At 41.5% G+C, this 19,152-nt stretch overlaps 1 pseudogene; it reads left to right on the top strand.

Moving 5' to 3' along the window:
• The first annotated feature begins 14,892 nt into the window (after positions 1-14,892).
• The window catches only part of LOC129032903 (neuroblastoma breakpoint family member 6-like), a 31,469-nt pseudogene continuing 27,209 nt past the window's right edge, over positions 14,893-19,152 (top strand).

Here is a 19,152-nt window from a genome sequence, read left to right on the forward strand (position 1 = left end):
CTCCTACTTGTGGGAACCAGCTCAGCACTCATGCACTCATAGTCTGAATGCATGAGTGTGAGGAAGCTAATGACCATTTAGGGACAGAAGCTACTGAATTATTACTCCTGTTTTCTGCTCTTCACTTGCACAATTCTGTGGTGCATTCATTTTACTTCGCTTCTCAGAAAGCCTGGTGAGATTGAGATCCAGTTTTTCACAGAAGAAACCTGGTCAAGAATAATCCATCTTTTGGCTTTCTCTCCTTTCCTGTTTTGCTCTCCCTAGTCTCCTACTCTCCTCCCCTGAAAATAAATTGCATGCAAGCCTGTGTTTTGGCTCTACTTCCCAGGGTGCGTTACAGGCTAAAACACTGTGTGTTTTAGATGTATGTCTTAACTTCATGTATTGACCTTTGTTCTTCATTTCTTTTGCACATCTAGGACTGACCTGGGGAATTTTGACATTCACAATTCAGAGAGAGAAAGAGGAAATTTAAAAAGGAAATAGTAAAGAAAGAATATAAACTATCTTTATTTCCAGATGATGTGGTTCTATACATAGAAAATTCCAAATAATCCACATATGCACAAAAACTACTAGAGTCAATCAATTAATTCAGCAAATTTGCAGCATGCAAGATAAACAGACAAAATTACTATACAGTTGAAATGAACAATCTGAAAATAAAATTAATAAAGCAATTTCATTTACAATAGCACCCATAAGAATAATATACCAAAAATAAATTTATTCAAGAAGGAAAAATTCTTGTCCATCGAAAACTATAAAATGTTATTGAAAGAAATTGAAGACATAAATAAATGGAGAGATATCCTGTATTTAATAAATGGAAGAATAAGTACTGTTAAAATATTTATGCTGCTCAAAATGGTCTATAAATTCAACATGTCCCTATCAAAATTTCAATAGCATTTTTCACAGAAACAGAAAAAACCAACTCTAAAATTAGAATGGAACCACCAAAAGCCCAGAACAGACCCAGCAATCCCGAGAAAGAAAAAGGAAGTTGAAGGTATCACACTGTCTAGTTGAAATTTATGTTACAGAGCTGTAGTAATCAAAACTATGTGGGATTGGCGTAAAAAGAGGCCAGCAGACCAAATAGCCGAGAAATAAACCCAAGTAGATACAGTCGACTACTTTTTGACCATGTCCCCAAGAACACACAATGGGGAAAAGATAATCTCTTTAATAAATGGTGTAAAGAAACTGGATATCCAGATGCAAAATAATGAAATTGGATCCTTAGCTCCTAGAAGAAAAACACAATGGGCTGGGCACTGTGGCTCATGTCTGCAATCCCAGCACTTTGGGAGGCCAAGGCTGGGGAATCACTTGAGCCCAGGCGTTTGAGACCAGCCTAGGCAAATCCTCAAAATATTGAAAATATGACCCAGCAATCCCTCTTCTGGGCATATATCCATAGGAAATGAGATCAATACCTAGTAAAGATATCTTCACTGCTATGTTCACTGCAGCATTACTCACAATAGTGAAGACATGGAAACAACCTAAATACCCATCAACAGATGACTGGGTAAAGACATTGTAGAATATAAAGTGAAATGTTATTCAACTTTTACAAGAAGAAGATCCTGTAATTTGCACCAAAATTGAAGCTGGAGGACATTATGTTAAGTGAAATAAACCAGACACAGAAAGAAAAATATTGAATAATCTGTCTTACGTATGGAATCTAAAAAAGAAAATAAAAAGTCAAATATATAGAAACTGAGAATAAAAAGACTAGTTATCAGAGCCTAGATTGGAGACATGGGGTGGGGGGGTAAATGAAGAGATGTTGGTTAAAGAGTATAAAGTAGTTATTATGTAGGATGAATAAATCTAAAGATATAAAGTACAGCTTGAGGAATACAGTTAATAATAGTGTACTGTATACCAGAAATTTTTTAAGAGAGTATATTTTAGGTGCTCTTACTATACACACATAAGGTAACTATGTGAGTTGATGTATATTCTAAATTGTTTATCTGTAGTTATCATTTCACTATGTATATGGATATCAAAATATCATGTTGTATACCTTAAATGTATATAATAAAAATAAAAGAGCCCAAAGCCTCTCAAATTAGATAATAGACTTCAGTATAAACCTTGAAACTTTAAACCTTCTAGAAGAAAAATAGTAGAAAATCTTTAAAAATATCTAAATGACTAATAGGCATATGAAAACCAAAGTGGTATATTACTACATATGTAGTAGAATGGCTAAAATGAAAAAGACTAAAAATAGTAAGTGTGTGAGAATGCAGACCAACTAGAAATGACCTACATTTTTCATAGAAATGTAAAATAGTAAAACTACTCTGCAAAACTCTGTTTCAGCTTTTCATTCTTTCAACCAAGCAATTCCACTCTTAGCTGTGTATACCCAGGACAAAAGAGTGCATATCTTCACTAAAAGAATTATACAAGAATATTCAAAGTTATTTTGTGCATAATAGCCAAAAAGTAAACCGCCTGCCATCTGAAAAAATGATAATCAAATTGTGTGCCAATCATACAATAAAATATTACTTTGTCAAAATAAAATTAAACAAAAGAAAAACACAAACAAACAAATTCGTGGCATACATAACCCCCCAGAGATTGAATCTCAATTGCAGATGCTGAGTAAGAGAAGTCAAAACAAAAGAGAGCATATGATATGATTCCATTTTTATGACGCATAATAAACAAAATTATGGTCCCTGGTATAGTTTAGATATTTGTGCCCTCTAAATCTTGTGTTGAAATTTGATCCTCAATGTTGGAGGTGGCCCAATGGGAGGTCTTTGAGTCATGGGGATCCCGCAGGAATAGGTTAAGGCCTTCCTTGGAAGTGGGTAGTAAGTTCTTGCTCTTTTAGTTCCCATGGAAACTGGTTGTTAAAGAGCCTGGTACCTCCCGTCTCTCTCATGCTTCCTGTCTCACCATGTGATCTCTGCCCATACCAACTCCCCTTTGTTTTTCACCATGAATGGAGGGAGCCTGTGGCCCTCATCAGAAGCAGATGTTGGCTCCATACTTCTTGCGCAACCTGCAGAATGGTAAGCCAACTAACCGTCTTTTCTTTATAAATTGCCCAACCTCAGGTGTTCCTTTATGGCAACAGAAATGGATTAAAGACTTGCAAAATTCAGAATACATTCTTTATTCAGGGGATGAGTATCGACCAGCAAGGAGAATGTCAGAACTTTTGGGCATGGTGGAAAATGTTCTCTACCTTGATCTCGGTGGTATTACACAATGCATAATTATGTTAAAATTAATTAAGCTGTATTTTTAAGTTTTTTGCATTTTGTTTTATGCAAATTATACCTCAATTAAGAACTGTTCTTAGAAAAAAGAGATGACAAAGACTCTTGAAAAGTGACAATTGAGAGAAGTTAGGTAACAAATATTCAGTATATAAATAACAGGGATTCCTTAAGAAGAAACAAAAAGCAATGGAATAGAACAAACACAAAAAAGCATAATGGAAAAAGATTTTGAAATTTGAAGGTTTGAAACAATATTAAAACGACACATTATTTCCCTGGGAAAATCAATCTAGAACCACAAACTCTGAGACTTATTCCCACGGAAGTACTGTCATTCAATTTGATCTAATGGTACAAGGTTAGTTTTGAAGGCCAAACAGAACTGGTTTCTAATGCTTATTCCTCAATTCGCTAAATTTGTGACCTAGGAAAATTTTGTAACTTTTCTGAGTTTTTTCCTCATCAGGAGAAGGATAATAACTGTAATAAAATAGTTTATATAACAGAAAGAAATATGATCACATGACAGTGTACATTAGCCATAATTAGTTAAGAATATATTTACTCTGAGTTCTATTTTACCCACTTAAAAATGTAGACAAAGGAAGAAAAACAGAAAAATGTTCAAAAATAAATATTCTTCCATTATTTCTAGAAAAAAGTCTCAATACACTAAAAAGAGTTAGAGAGGACCTAGTTTGTACTGAGCAACCTTCCCCAAACCCTGAAGCAGATGTAATCTCTATCTAACACCAGAGATGAAAGTCTTGACTAGATCCAACCCCTCCAGTCCCCTTTGTCTAGCATTGACTGAGGAAGTCCACTCTAGCCTTAGAAAAACATGGGTTTCCAAGCGTTCCTCAGAGAGGCACTCAACTGTTCAGCTCTACAGGTCTGGAGGAATATGTCAAACTGGTTTGGTTGAAGGCCAGGCTGAACTACATGACCAGGCCACTCACCTGAATCAAAGTCAGTGAAAGGGTACCATTCCCCAGAGCTCTGTTGCAGGACATTGGATGCTCCAGAGAGGGGGTGGTGGGCATAGGAATATCAGTCAGAAGAAACATCAGACAACGGACCCAAGGCATAATTAAATAATGTCCACCTTTCACTAAAACCCAGGAAAGTTCTCATTCAAAAACTGATATTTTAAAGAAAACCCAGGTATAAATCTTTATGACTTTGGATTAGACACTGTTTTCTTAGACATACACAAACAACCCCAAATAGATAAACTCAACTTTATTAAGATTAAAAAATTTTATACTTCAAGGGACATTATCGAGGAAGTGAAAAGATAATACACATAATGGGAGAAATATTTGCAAATCATATATCTGACAAAGGTCCTGTATCCAGAATATACAAAGAATTCTTATAACTGAGCAATAAAAAAACCAAATAATTTAACATTGGGAAAAGGGGTTTGAATAGACATTTCTCTAAAGGATACATATAAGTGGCCAATAAGCATATAAAAAGATGTTTAATGTTATTTGTCAGTAGGAAAATGTAAAGCTAAACCAAAATAAGATACCACTTCATACACACTAGTATGACTAAAACAAACAAAAAAAGACAACACACGTTGGGCAGATTGTGGAGAAAATGGAATTCCTGTAATTGCTAGCGGGAATATAATATGGTGTGGCCACTGAGCTTGGAATACAGTTCATTTGTTCCTCAAAAAGTTCAATATAAAGTTGTATAGGATGCAGCAATTACATGCCTAGGTATATAACCAAGAGAATTGAAAACAGATGTTCAGTCAAAAACATGTAAAAATATTCAAAGCAGCATTATTCATAATAGTTAAAAAGCGGAAACATCCCAAACAATGATCACTTGGTGAATAGATAAAAAATGTGGTATACGGTCCATAAAAAATGGAATATTATTCAGCCATGAAAAGAATGGAAGTACGGACACATGCCACATCAAGGATGAACCTTGAGAACATTATGCTAAGTGAAAGAAGCCAGATGCAAAAGGCCATATAATGTATTATTCCATATATGTGAAATTTCCAGAGCAATTAAATTTATATATAGAGAAAGTAGATTAGTGGTTGCTATAAATTTATGGATTGCAAGAGGTGGGGAATGGAGAATGACTGCCAATAAGTACGGGCCTTTTTTTTAACGTTACAAAAATGTTCTGGAATTAGGTAGTGGTGATGATTGCAAAACCTTTTAAATATAGTAACAGACACTGAATGGTATGCCTAAAAATGGTGACTTTTATGATGTATGAATTATACTTTAGTAATAATAATAACAACATAATACACAAGTTGTCCTTCCATGTTTCTCTGCCCAGTATTTTCATGAAAAAATGCATCTCGCTTTCACAGTCAGTGGCCAGAATATGATGCTGACAGCCTGTTGTGAGGAAATACATTAGATTAAAAAAAGGCTTTTTTTTTTTTTTTTTTCAGAAATAAGGTATAGGTGAGAGGAACACCTACTCAGAAAGAACTGACACAATTGAATTGGAAAATGTGGAAAAGGGTGTGGGGGAGAGGGGACTACCTGAGATCTGGATTCAGTACTTACAGTGAGGAGAACTTGGCCAGGTTATAGACTCTGTACCTTGGTTACTTCATCAACAAAACAGGACAAAGTAAAGCTTTCCTCACAAGTCGATTGTGAAGATCACAAGTGATAATATGTAAGAAAAATCATCTCACAAACAGTAAGATTGATGATATCAGTGGGTGCCCAAACTGACTGCACATCTGAGCAACATTGACAAATGCATTCCAGGCACCAGGTAAGGCCACTGAATCAGAATCACTGCAATGGGGTTGATGGACTTGTATTTGCACTAACTTTCCCAGGTGTTGTTTCTTACTCTGATCAGCTTGGGGGTAGGAACCACTAAGCTGCATCACATCATCCCAAAGCCACAATACAAAAGTAAGCCAGAGCAGAACAACAGGATATGTTCATTGCAGTCTCTAAAGCCCAGAGAAACTGGGGGACTCTAAGAGACCTGGATCCTTGGGCCCCATTTTAGCTTTATCTGGAGTACAGCAGAGACACAAGCCCTTGGAGACATGTGCTTGAGACACTGACCTTCCACGTTGGAAACAGTGAAAGCCCTAGTTTCAAATTCAAACTTGCTTCGAATAGAAATTTTTTTACCTTTTCTGCACAGTGATGAGACCGGTCTTCTCCAAGCCTCTCACCTTACAAGAAAAGGAATCATTCAGCTAGGAATTCAGACTTCAGTAGAGATATGTAAGTAAGGAGGACTTATAAATAATCTAGCTGCCTAAGAAGAAACTAGAAAGTTAGCAAGTGCATTCATATTTCAGACAGTTGTGCTCACTAGAACAGAGGCATTCAGACATGAAGAAAAGACCCCTTAGTAAAAGAAAAGTAATTCCTTCCTGTACTAGGACATTATCTCCAACTTCAGGCAGGTGGGATCACAGCTGCCTGCTCTACAGCATGGGTCGCTTTTGCATTTAGAATGTGTTTGACATCCTGACACCTGCACCCATTTTGGGGAGGCCAAGGGAGAGCTGGAATCGCTGGTGGTGTTGGACAGTGCATGGAGATTGTTCAGCAGGAGGAGGGTAAGTGCAAGGAGAAAGACCAGGACATGCTGAGAGACAATGAGCAGCATGAATAGGGACAAGTGCACGATGAAAACAAAAGTTAGTGCTTCATCTTTATTTTTTATTTATTTATTTTTTAAATTTATTATTATTATTATTATTACTATTATACTTTAGGCTCTATGGTACATGTGCGCAACGTGCAGGTAAGTGACATATGTATACATGTGCCATGCTGGTGCGCTGCACCCACCAACTCGTCATCTAGCATTAGGTATATCTCCCAATGCTATCCCTCCCCCCACCCCCACCCCACAACAGTCCCCGAAGTGTGATGTTCCCCTTCCTGTGTCCATGTGTTCTCATTGTTCAATTCCCACCTATGAGTGAGAATATGCAGTGTTTGGTTTTTTGTCCTTGCGATAGTTTACTGAGAATGATGATTTCCAATTTCATCCATGTCCCTACAAAGGACATGAACTCATCATTTTTTGTGGCTGCATAGTATTCCATGGTGTATATGTGCCACATTTTCTTAATCCAGTCTATCATTGTTGGACATTTGGGTTGGTTCCAAGTCTTTGCTATTGTGAATAATGCCGCAATAAACATACGTGTGCATGTGTCTTTATAGCAGCATGATTTATAGTCCTTTGGGTATATACACAGTAATGGGATGGCTGGGTCGAATGGAATTTCTAGTTCTAGATCCCTGAGGAATCACCACACTGACTTCCACAAGGGTTGAACTAGTTTACAGTCCCGCCAACAGTGTAAAAGTGTTCCTATTTCTCCACATCCTCTCCAGCACCTGTTGTTTCCTGACTTTTTAATGATTGCCATTCTAACTGGTGTGAGATGGTATCTCATTGTGGTTTTGATTTGCATTTCTCTGATGGCCAGTGATGGTGAGCATTTTTTCATGTGTTTTTTGGCTGCATAAATGTCTTCTTTTGAGAAGTGTCTGTTCATGTCCTTCACCCACTTTTTGATGGGGTTGTTTGTTTTTTTCTTGTAAATTTGTTGGAGTTCATTGTAGATTCTGGATATTAGCCCTTTGTCAGATAAGAAGGTTGCGAAAATTTTCTCCCATTTTGTAGGTTACCTGTTCACTCTGATGGTAGTTTCCTTTGCTGTGCAGAAGCTGTTTAATTAGATCCCGTTTGTCAATTTTGGCTTTTGTTGCCATTGCTTTTGGTGTTTTAGACATGAAGTCCTTGCCCATGCCTATGTCCTGAATGGTAATGCCTAGGTTTTCTTCTAGGGTTTTTATGGTTTTAGGTCTAACATTTAAGTCTTTAATCCATCTTGAATTGATTTTTGTATAAGGTGTAAGGAAGGGATCCAGTTTCAGCTTTCTACATATGGCTAGCCAGTTTTCCCAGCACCATTTATTAAATAGGGAATTGTTTCCCCATTTCTTGTTTTTCTCAGGTTTGTCAAAGATCAGATAGTTGTAGATATGTGGCATTATTTCTGAGGGCTCTGTTCTGTTCCACTGATCTATATCTCTGTTTTGGTACCAGTACCATGCTGTTTTGGTTACTGTAGCCTTGTAGTATAGTTTGAAGTCAGGTAGTGTGATGCCTCCAGCTTTGTTCTTTTGGCTTAGGATTGACTTGGCGATGCGGGCTCTTTTTTGGTTCCATATGAACTTTAAAGTAGTTTTTTCCAATTCTGTGAAGAAAGTCATTGGTAACTTGATGGGGATGGCATTGAATCTGTAAATTACCTTGAGAAGGATGGCCATTTTCATGATATTGATTCTTCCTACCCATGAGCATGGAATGTTCTTCCATTTGTTTGTATCCTCTTTTATTTCCTTGAGCAGTGGTTTGTAGTTCTCCTTGAAGAGGTCCTTCACATCCCTTGTAAGTTGGATTCCTAGGTATTTTATTCTCTTTGAAGCAATTGTGAATGGGAGTTCACTCATGATTTGGCTCTCTGTTTGTCTGTTATTGATGTATAAGAATGCTTGTGATTTTTGTACATTGATTTTGTATCCTGAGACTTTGCTGAAGTGGCTTATCAGCTTAAGGAGATTTTGGGCTGAGACAATGGGGTTTTCTTGATATACTATCATGTCATCTGCAAACAGGGACAATTTGACTTCCTCTTTTCCTAATTGAATACCCTTGATTTCCTTCTCTTGCCTAATTGCCTTGGCCAGAACTTCCAACACTATGTTGAATAGAAGTGGTGAGAGAGGGCATCCCTGTCTTGTGCCAGTTTTCAAAGGGAATGCTTCCAGTTTTTGCCCATTCAGTATGATATTGGCTGTGGGTTTGTCAGAAATAGCTCTTATTATTTTGAGATACGTCCCATCAATACCTAATTTATTGAGAGTTTTTAGCATGAAGGGTTGTTGAATTTTGTCAAAGGCCTTTTCTGCATCTATTGAGATAATCATGTGGTTTTTGTCTTTGGTCCTGTTTATATGCTGGATTACATTTATTGATTTGTGTATATTGAACCAGCCTTGCATCCCAGGGATGAAGCCCACTTGATCATGGTGGATAAGCTTTTTGATGTGCTGCTGGATTTGGTTTGCCAGTATTTTATTGAGGATTTTTGCATCAATGTTCATCAAGGATATTGGTCTAAAATTCTCTTTTTTTGGTTGTGTCTCTGCCAGGCTTTGGTATCAGGATGATGCTGGCCTCATAAAATGAGTTAGGGAGGATTCCCTCTTTTTCTATTGATTGGAATAGTTTCAGAAGGAATGGTACCAGCTCCTCCTTGTACCTCTGGTAGAATTCGGCTGTGAACCCATCTGGTCCTGGACTTTTTTTAGTTGGTAAGCTATTGATTATTGCCACAATTTCAGCTCCTGTTATTGGTCTATTCAGAGGTTCAACTTCTTCCTGGTTTAGTCTTGGGAGGGTGTATGTGTTGAGGAATTTATCCATTTCTTCTAGATTTTCTAGTTTATTTGCGTAGAGGTGTTTGTAATATTCTCTGATGGTAGTTTGTATTTCTGTGGGATCGGCGGTGATATCCCCTTTATCATTTTTTATTGCATCTATTTGATTCTTCTCTCTTTTTTTCTTTATTAATCTTGCTAGCGGTCTATCAATTTTGTTGATCCTTTCAAAAAACCAGCTCCTGGATTCATTTATTTTTTGAAGGGTTTTTTGTGTCTCTATTTCCTTCAGTTCTGCTCTGATTTTAGTTATTTCTTGCCTTCTGCTAGCTTTTCAATGTGTTTGCTCTTGCTTTTCTAGTTCTTTTAATTGTGATGTTAGGGTGTCAATTTTGGATCCTTCCTGCTTTCTCTTGTGGGCATTTAGTGCTATAAATTTCCCTCTACACACTGCTTTGAATGCATCCCAGAGATTCTGGTATGTTGTGTCTTTGTTCTCATTGGTTTCAAAGAACATCTTTATTTCTGCCTTCATTTCGTTATGTACCCAGTAGTCATTCAGGAGCAGGTTGTTCAGTTTCCATGTAGTTGAGCGGTTTTGAGTGAGATTCTTAATCCTGAGTTCTAGCTTGATTGCACTGTGATCTGAGAGATAGTTTGTTATAATTTCTGTTCTTTTACATTTATTGAGGAGAGCTTTACTTCCAAGTATATGGTCAATTTTGGAATAGGTGTGGTGTGGTGCTGAAAAAAAGGTATATTCTGTTGATTTGGGGTGGAGAGTTCTGTAGATATCTATTAGGTCTGCTTGGTGCAGAGCTGAGTTCAATTCCTGGGTATCCTTGTTGACTTTCTGTCTCGTTGATCTGTCTAATGTTGACAGTGGGGTGTTAAAGTCTCCCATTATTTATGTGTGGGAGTCTAAGTCTCTTTGTAGGTCACTCAGGACTTGCTTTATGAATCTGGGTGCTCCTGTATTGGGTGCATATATATTTAGGATAGTTAGCTCTTCTTGTTGAATTATTCCCTTTACCATTATGTAATGGCCTTCTTTGTCTCTTTTGATCTTTGTTGGTTTAAAGTCTGTTTTATCAGAGACTAGGATTGCAACCCCTGCCTTTTTTTGTTTTCCATTTGCTTGGTAGATCTTCCTCCATCCTTTTATTCTGAGCCTATGTGTGTCTCTGCACTTGAGATGGGTTTCCTGAATACAGCACACTGATGGGTCTTGAGTCTTTATCCAATTTGCCAGTCTGTGTCTTTTAATTGGAGCATTTAGTCCATTTACATTTAAAGTTAATATTGTTATGTGTGAATCTGATCCTGTCATTATGATGTTAGCTGGTTATTTTGCTCGTTAGTTGATGCAGTCTCTTCCTAGTCTCGATGGTCTTTACATTTCGGTATGATTTTGCAGTGGCTGGTACCGGTTGTGCCTTTCCATGTTTAGCGCTTCCTTCAGGAGCTCTTTTAGGGCAGGCCTGGTGGTGACAAAATCTCTCAGCATTTGCTTGTCTGTAAAGTATTTTATTTCTCCTTCACTTATGAAGCTTAGTTTGGCAGGATATGAAATTCTGGGTTGAAAATTCTTTTCTTTAAGAATGTTGAATATTGGCCCCCACTCTCTTCTGGCTTGTAGGGTTTCTGCCGAGAGATCCGCTGTTAGTCTGATGGGCTTCCCTTTGATGGTAACCCGACCTTTCTCTCTGGCTGCCCTTAACATTTTTTCCTTCATTTCAAGTTTGGTGAATCTGACAATTATGTGTCTTGGAGTTACTCTTCTCGAGGAGTATCTTTGTGGCGTTCTCTGTATTTCCTGAATCTGAATGTTGGCCTGCCTTGCTAGATTGGGGAAGTTCTCCTGGATAATATCCTGCAGAGTGTTTTCCAACTTGTTTCCATTCTCCCTGTCACTTTCAGGTACACCAATCAGACGTAGATTTGGTCTTTTCACATAGTCCCACATTTCTTGGAGGCTTTGCTCGTTTCTTTTTATTCTTTTTTCTCTAAACTTCCCTTCTCGCTTCATTTCATTCATTTCATCTTCCAGGGCTGATACCCTTTCTTCCATTTGATCGCATTGGCTCCTGAGGCTTCTGCATTCTTCACGTAGTTCTCTAGCCTTGGTTTTCAGCTCCATCAGCTCCTTTAAGCACTTCTCTGTATTGGTTATTCTAGTTATACATTCTTCTAAATTTTTTTCAAAGTTTTCAACTTCTTTGCCTTTGGTTTGAATATCCTCCCGTAGCTCGGAGTAATTTGATGGTCTGAAGCCTTCTTCTCTCAGCTCGTCAAAGTCATTCTCCGTCCAGCTTTGTTCCGTTGCTGGTGAGGAACTGCGTTCCTTTGGAGGAGGAGAGGTGCTCTGCTTTTTAGAGTTTCCAGTTTTTCTGCTCTGTTTTTTCCCCATCTTTGTGGTTTTATCTACTTTTGGTCTTTGATGATGGTGATGTACAGACGGGTTTTTGGTGTGGATGTCCTTTCTGTTAGTTTTCCTTCTAACAGACAGGACCCTCAGCTGCAGGTCTGTTGGAGTACCTGGCCAGCCGTGTGAGGTGTCAGTCTGCCCCTGCTGGGGGGTGTCTCCCAGTTAGGCTGCTCGGGGGTCAGGGGTCAGGGACCCACTTGAGGAGGCAGTCAGCCCGTTCTCAGATCTCCAGCTGCGTGCTGGGAGAACCACTGCTCTCCTCAAAGCTGTCAGACAGGGACATTTAAGCCTGCAGAGGTTACTGCTGTCTTTTTGTTTGTCTGTGCCTTGCCCCCAGAGGTGGAGCCTACAGAGGCAGGCAGGCCTCCTTGAGCTGTGGTGGGCTCCACCCAGTTCAAGCTTCCAGGCTGCTTTGTTTACCTAAGCGAGCCTGGGCAATGGCGGGCGCCCCTCCCCCAGCCTCGCTGCCGACTTGCTGTTTGATCTCAGACTGCTGTGCTAGCAATCAGCGAGACTCCGTGGGCGTAGGACCCTCTGAGCCAGGTGCGGGCTATACTCTCCTGGGGCACCGTTTCCTAAGCCCGTCGGAAAAGCACAGTATTCGGGTGGGAGTGGCCCGATTTTCCAGGTGCCGTCTGTCACCCCTGGAAAGGGAACTCCCTGACCACTTGCACTTCCCGAGTGAGGCAATGCCTTGCCCCTGCTTCGGCTGGTGCACGGTGCACTCACCCACTGACCTGCGCCCACTGTCTGGCACTCCCTAGTGAGATGAACACGGTACCTCAGATGGAAATGCAGAAATCACCCATCTTCTGCGTCGCTTGCGCTGGGAGCTGTAGATGGGAGCTGTTCCTATTCGGCCATCTTGGCTCCTCCCCAGTGCTTCATCTTTAAAACTCAAACAAATTATTTGTTCTTATAAGTAATAAAAAGTATTTTTCTATTTCCAGGAGAATTTAGTTGCAATGTAGAAATCAGAAAAACTTTAAGGCCAGGCATGGTGGCTCATGCCTGTAAGCCCAGCACTTTGGGAGGCTGAAGCAGGCAGATCACCTGAGGTTGGGAGTTCGAGACCAGCCTGACCAATGTGGAGAAACCCTGTCTCTACCAAAAATACAAAATTAGCTGGGCATGGTGGCACATGCCTGTAATCCCACCTACTCAGGAGGCTGAGGCAGGAGAATTGCTTGAACCCGGGAGGCAGAGGTTGCAGTGAGCTGAGATTGTGCCATTGTACTCCAGCCTTGGGCAATAACAGCGAAACTCCGTCTCAAGAAAAACAAAAAAAGAAAGAAAGAAATCAGAAAAATTTTAAGTTCAGGTATAAAACCCGAAACCATAGCTTCAATTTAATCTTTGTAAATAGAACAGAGTAAAAACTCCATAAAACATATATTGTGCTATAAAAACCACAATGGATTATGACCTGCACCTTCCTCTAGGGTATTACACATGTACCCTGCAGATCACCAACCACCTCTGACCATGACTGATCTCATCATGCTTTTAGTGGAAGACAATCACAGATCAATGGTATTAGGCCAACTCAAAAAAACATCTAATATTCCATAAAAACTGCTCATGGGCCCTGTTCTGTTTAATATATAGGGGAACTAAATGAAAACAACAAAATAGCCTCAGTTTTATAAGATTTCCCAAGATAGGTGGTCTCTGCATGTTTTCAGGAGGTATGCATAAATGATTTTGATCACTTGAAATCTTGAAAACAGCAATTGTGAATCTAGAATGACATCCATAACTGAGAAGTATGAAATGGAGTATTTAGAGACATTAAAATACAAATCAGCCTACAGATAGTGGAAGAGCTTCAGAAGTAAGGATGTCAAACTGGTTGTAAGTGTAGTGAAAAGCCAACATACTGCCCTAGTAAGGGAAAAGAAATCAACATAACAATGGGATGCCGCAAGAAGAATATTGAGACAATACAGAAAACATTTTGAAAATGAATTATTCACTCACATAGTATTATATTCTGCTTTTAGTCCTACGCTTTTTAGAAGATGCAGAAAAAACTGCAGAAGACCCAGAAAAGCACATCATGGCAGTCTAAAAGTTCCACATCTTTCACTTGTAGAAAAGCCTTCAGATCTGTTTTTACTTAAAGAGAAGGGGGGCGACTGCATCACAACAATTGAAAATAAAACCTGTTGGGAAATTTCTGCCTTGATTTTTTACACATAAGGGATGAACAATGAGAAATATGCTTAGATTTATTGGGAAGGAGATAGGTCTGTGGTATTGTCACAAGGGTACACAAATACCCAGAATGACAGCTGAGGGAGTGGTCCCCATCGGTGGTGACCCTCAGGGGAGATCAGGAGGCCTTGTGTTTCAGCATGGCCTAGGCAAGTGGAAGGCAGGGGCTCTAAGATCCCATGACATCCCCACCTTCTAATTCTGTTATAGCAACGGCATACCGTTACCCAACTCACTGGGCACTACTTCCCTCACTCTCTTCAGAGTCTAAGCTACAGGCAGTGCCTTCTGCTCCAAGCTGTGGCTCCTTAAACTTTGTTTTTGTGGTTAAGGACTTTCAGGTGTTGTGGGGTGCTGATCAAGTTTTTCTGAACAGTAAGGTAAGAATTCCAGTCATTGTCATCCCTCAGTCTTGATCAAATCTGTTTGATTTCACTAGTTTTTAACCCATCTTGTGTTTGGGTTTCTTCCCCCAGTCCCTGGCTCTACCTCTTCTGCTACAAACATCAGCATAGCAGAGTCTGTCAGCCCTTTGTCCAGTGAGAGAGCAGAAATGAACATCCTAGAAATCAACCAGGAATTGCTCTCACAGCTGAAAATGAGCGAACAGCAGTTCCGAGACCTCAAAGAGAAATTTCTGGTCTCTTAAGCTTCTGCCAGCTACAGAAATACAGTAAGTTCTTTTTTTTTTGAGACGAAGTCTCGCTCTGTTGCCTAGGCTGGAGTGCAGTGGCGCGATCTCGGCTCACTGCAAGCTCCACCTCCCGGGTTCGTGCCATTCTCCTACCTCAGCCTCCCGAGTAGCTGGGACTACAGGCGCCCGCCACCACAGCTGGCTAATTTTTTGTATTTTTAGTAGAGATGGGGTTTCACCGTGTAAGTTCTGCAGGTTCACTATCACCAAAGTGATGCGTGATCACTGTCTTCTCTCTGAGAAACTAAACACTCTTTAGACCCGATTCCTCTCTTCTCTTCATCAAAATAAATTTCATCCTTCCCTTACTCCCAGAAAGGTAGAAGTAGATATTTTAATCTCATTTTGCTGAGGATTGAAAAACTGGACACAAAGTATTTAGCAACTTTTCCGCATTTGCAGTGAAGTGTAGGGTGGGGTTAGAGTTAAAATCCCAATTATTGATGCCTGATGCGACAAAAAACTTCCTGTTTTTCTCAGTAACAGCCTAAACCATTTTTACCAGGATCCTTTCTGTACCATATAAAATCCTGCAGGCAAATAACGTTTTGTCTGTTGGTGTAAATGTCTGGAACTAATGAACTTTTATTCAATTTAAGCGTCTATTGAGGCCCAATAGGCAAAGCCCTGTGCTGTCCACACTGGGGGAAAGATGGTGATAGTTCACAGTCCCTGCTTTCCAGGAGCTTAATGAGGAGTCTGCTCTGAATAGAACCTGTGGTATCCATAAGTGACAGCATCAGGAGCAGGGACGACCCTGATGAGAGGGAAGTCCTGCTTCCTGGAGCACAGGCTCTTATTCCTAAAGAGGAAGAAAGGGAGTGCCCAAGACTCTGCCGAGGTAACAGTGCAGTGTGGAGAGGAGGGACCCTGGGCTAGTCTGCTGGGCTCCAATCCAAGTTGTTTGTCTTCTCTTTGTCTCAGTTTCCTTATCTGTTAATGGGGTCCTATAATAATTCCTACCTCTGTAAATTGCTGCAGTGAATTACTGGAACTCGTTATTGTAAATCTCCTGGAACAGTCCTTGGCACAGAGTAAAAACTATTTATTAGTTATTTGTGCTACTATTTCTAATTTAACACAAACTTTATTAGCATTTGGGCATATTTTTTTCAGGGCCTTATGGTCTTATGCCTCTTATTTTACTCAATTGTGCCCAGATATGATTTAAAAAATCTCTGTGGTATTTGTGCTTTAAATTCCCAATACAAGGGAACCATCAGTCCCATAGTTCTAGGGGCCTTCCTGACTGTACAGGAAATCACTGCTTTATGTTCCAGCCTAGTGTTTTACAGGAGAGGCTGCAAGGCTTGGTAAAGTGGCCCATGATTTTGAGTCACACCTTAGTGGATGTGAATTCTGACTCTGCCTCATTCCAATTGAGTCATGTTTTCTATTTATTTCATGTGCCTTTGAGTATTTCTTTCCTCATCCATAAATTGGGGAGTATCAGCTGCCTTGTATTTGGGAGGTTGGTAAAGATATGGAGGCCCAATAGGCAAAGCTCTGTGACAGCTGCACTGGGAGAAGTGATGGTAGCACAGAGCACCTGCTTTAAACGAGCCTAAAGAGAAGTCTGCTCCTGCCAGAAACTGTGGTACCTGTAAGTGACAGCATCAAGTGCCGCCGAGAGCCTGGTACCGGGGATCCCTGTGTCCTTGGGGTGGACCCTGACTCCTCCTGTGTCCGGAATTGGTGGGTTCTTGGTCTCACTGACTTCAAGAATGAAGCCGCGACCCTGGCGGTGAGTGTTACCGCTCTTAAGGTGGCGCGTCTGGAGTTTGTTCCTTCTGATGTTCGGATGTGTTCAGAGTTTCTTCCTTCTGGTGGGGTTCGTGGTCTCCCCGGCTCAGGAGCGAAGCTGCGGACCTTTGCGGTGAGTGTTACAGCTCTTAAGGCGGCGCGTCTGGAGTTGTTCGTTCCTCCCGGTGGGTTCGTGGTCTCGCTGGCTTCAGGAGTGAAGCTGCAGACCTTCGCGGTGAGTGGTACAGCTCTTAAGGCCGCACGTCTGGAGTTGTTCCTTCCTCCGGGTGGGTTCCTGGTCTCACGGGCTTCAGGAGTGAAGCTGTAAACCTTCGCGGTGAGTGTTACAGCTCATAAAGGCAGTGTGGACCCAAAGAGTGAGCAGCAGCAAGATTTATTGCAAAGAGAGAAAGAACAAAGCTTCCACAGTGTGGAAGTGGACCCCCAGCGGGTTGCCACTGCTGGTTTGGGCAGCCTGCTTTTATTCTCTTATCTGGCCCTACCCACATCCTGCTGATTGGTAGAGCTGAATGGTCTGTTTTGACAGGGTGCTGATTGGTGTGTTTACAATCCCTGAGCTAGACACAAAGGTTCTCCACGTCCCCACCAGATTAGGTAGATACACAGTGTGGACACAAAGGTTCTCCAAGGCCCCACCAGAGTAGGTAGATACAGAGTGTTGATTGGTGCATTCACAAACCCTGAGCTAGACACAGGGTGCTGATTGGTGTGTTTGCAAACCTTGAGCTAGATACAGAGTGCCGACTGGTGTATTTACAATCCTTAAGCTAGACATAAACGTTCTCCAAGGCCCCACCAGAGTAGCTAGGTACAGAGTGTCCATTGCTGCATTCACAAACCCTGAGCTAGACACAGGGTGCTGATTGGTATGTTTACAAACCTTGAGCTAGACATAAAGGTTCTCCACGTCCCCACCAGACTCAGGAGCCCAGCTGTCTTCACCCAGTGGATCCCGCACCGGGGCTGCAGGTGGAGCTGCCTGCCAGTCCCGCGACCTGCGCCGGCACTCCTCAGCCCTTGGGTGGTCGATGGGACTGGGCGCAGTGGAGCAGGGGGCGGCGCTCATCGGGGAGGCTCGGGCCGCACAGGAGCCCACGGAGTGGGTGGGAGGCTCAGGCATGGCGGGCTGCAGGTCCCAAGCCCTGCCCTGCGGGAAGGCAGCTAAGGCCCAGGAGAAATCGAGCTCAGCGTCGGTGGGCTGGCACTGCTGGGGGACCCAGTACACCCTCCGCAGCCTCTGGCCCGGGCGCTAAGCCCCTCATTGCCCAGGGCCGGCAGGGCCGGCCGGCTGCTCCGAGTGCAGGGCCCGCCAAGCCCACGCCCACCCGGAACTCCAGCTGGCCCGCAAGCGCTGAGCGCAACCCTGGTTCCCGCTCGCGCCTCTCCCTCCATACCTCCCTGCAAGCTGAGGGAGCCCGCTTCGGCCTTGGCCAGCCCAGAAGGGGGCTCCCACAGTGCAGCGGTGGGCTGAAGGGCTCCTCAAGTGCCGCCAAAATGGGAGCCCAGGCAGAGGAGGTGCCCAGAGCGAGCGAGGGCTGTGAGGACTGCCAGCATGCTGTCACTTCTCACTCCCCTGTAGGCAACGACCGCAGCAGCATGTCCAAACTCCCACCGAGACAGATGAGTCTTTTCTTAGTGTGAGGAGCACAAAGGCATCACAGAATCTGAGCTAGGGGAGAAGATGCAGTTCAAGGAGGAGAAGCTGGCAGAGAAGTCGACACAAGCTGAGGAGCTCAGGTGAGGGAGGCTCTGTATGGTGGGGCAGGCAGGTGGAAGGTGTGTGAGTCTCTGAAGCGAGGCAGCTCAGCTGGAGAAATAAGAGCTAACCTGGGCCAGGAGAAGGGCAGGAATTTACATAGCAGGCACATGTCGTGCAAACATTTATGAAACAATTACAGAACAACAATGCTAGTAAATTATGGGCTACAATGGTTACTCGGAACAAGTAATTATTGAGGCAACATTTGTAAAACACAAAATTAACCAAAGGAAAGTGAACAACCCAGCAGCATTTAGTACATTCAAAATATTGTGCAATCACCACTACATTTTCTCTTTCTAAATGTTTTATTTTAATGTTTGTGGGTACATAGTAGGTGTACATATTTATGGAGTGCCTGAGATATTTTGGTATAGGCATACAATGGATAATAATGACATCATATAAAATGGAGTGTCTATCCCCTCAAGAATTTGTTGTTTATGTTACAATTGATTATACTCTTTTAGTTATTTTTAAATGTACAATTATATTATTAGCTATCATCACACTGTTGTGCTATCAAATACTAGGTCTTATTCATTCTATTTTTTTTGTACACATTAACCACCCCCATAACCTCAGCTCCCACTATG

The sequence above is a fragment of the Pongo pygmaeus genome, chromosome 2 (genome assembly GCF_028885625.2).
Source record: "Pongo pygmaeus isolate AG05252 chromosome 2, NHGRI_mPonPyg2-v2.0_pri, whole genome shotgun sequence".
NCBI classification, from domain to species: Eukaryota; Metazoa; Chordata; class Mammalia; order Primates; family Hominidae; genus Pongo; species Pongo pygmaeus.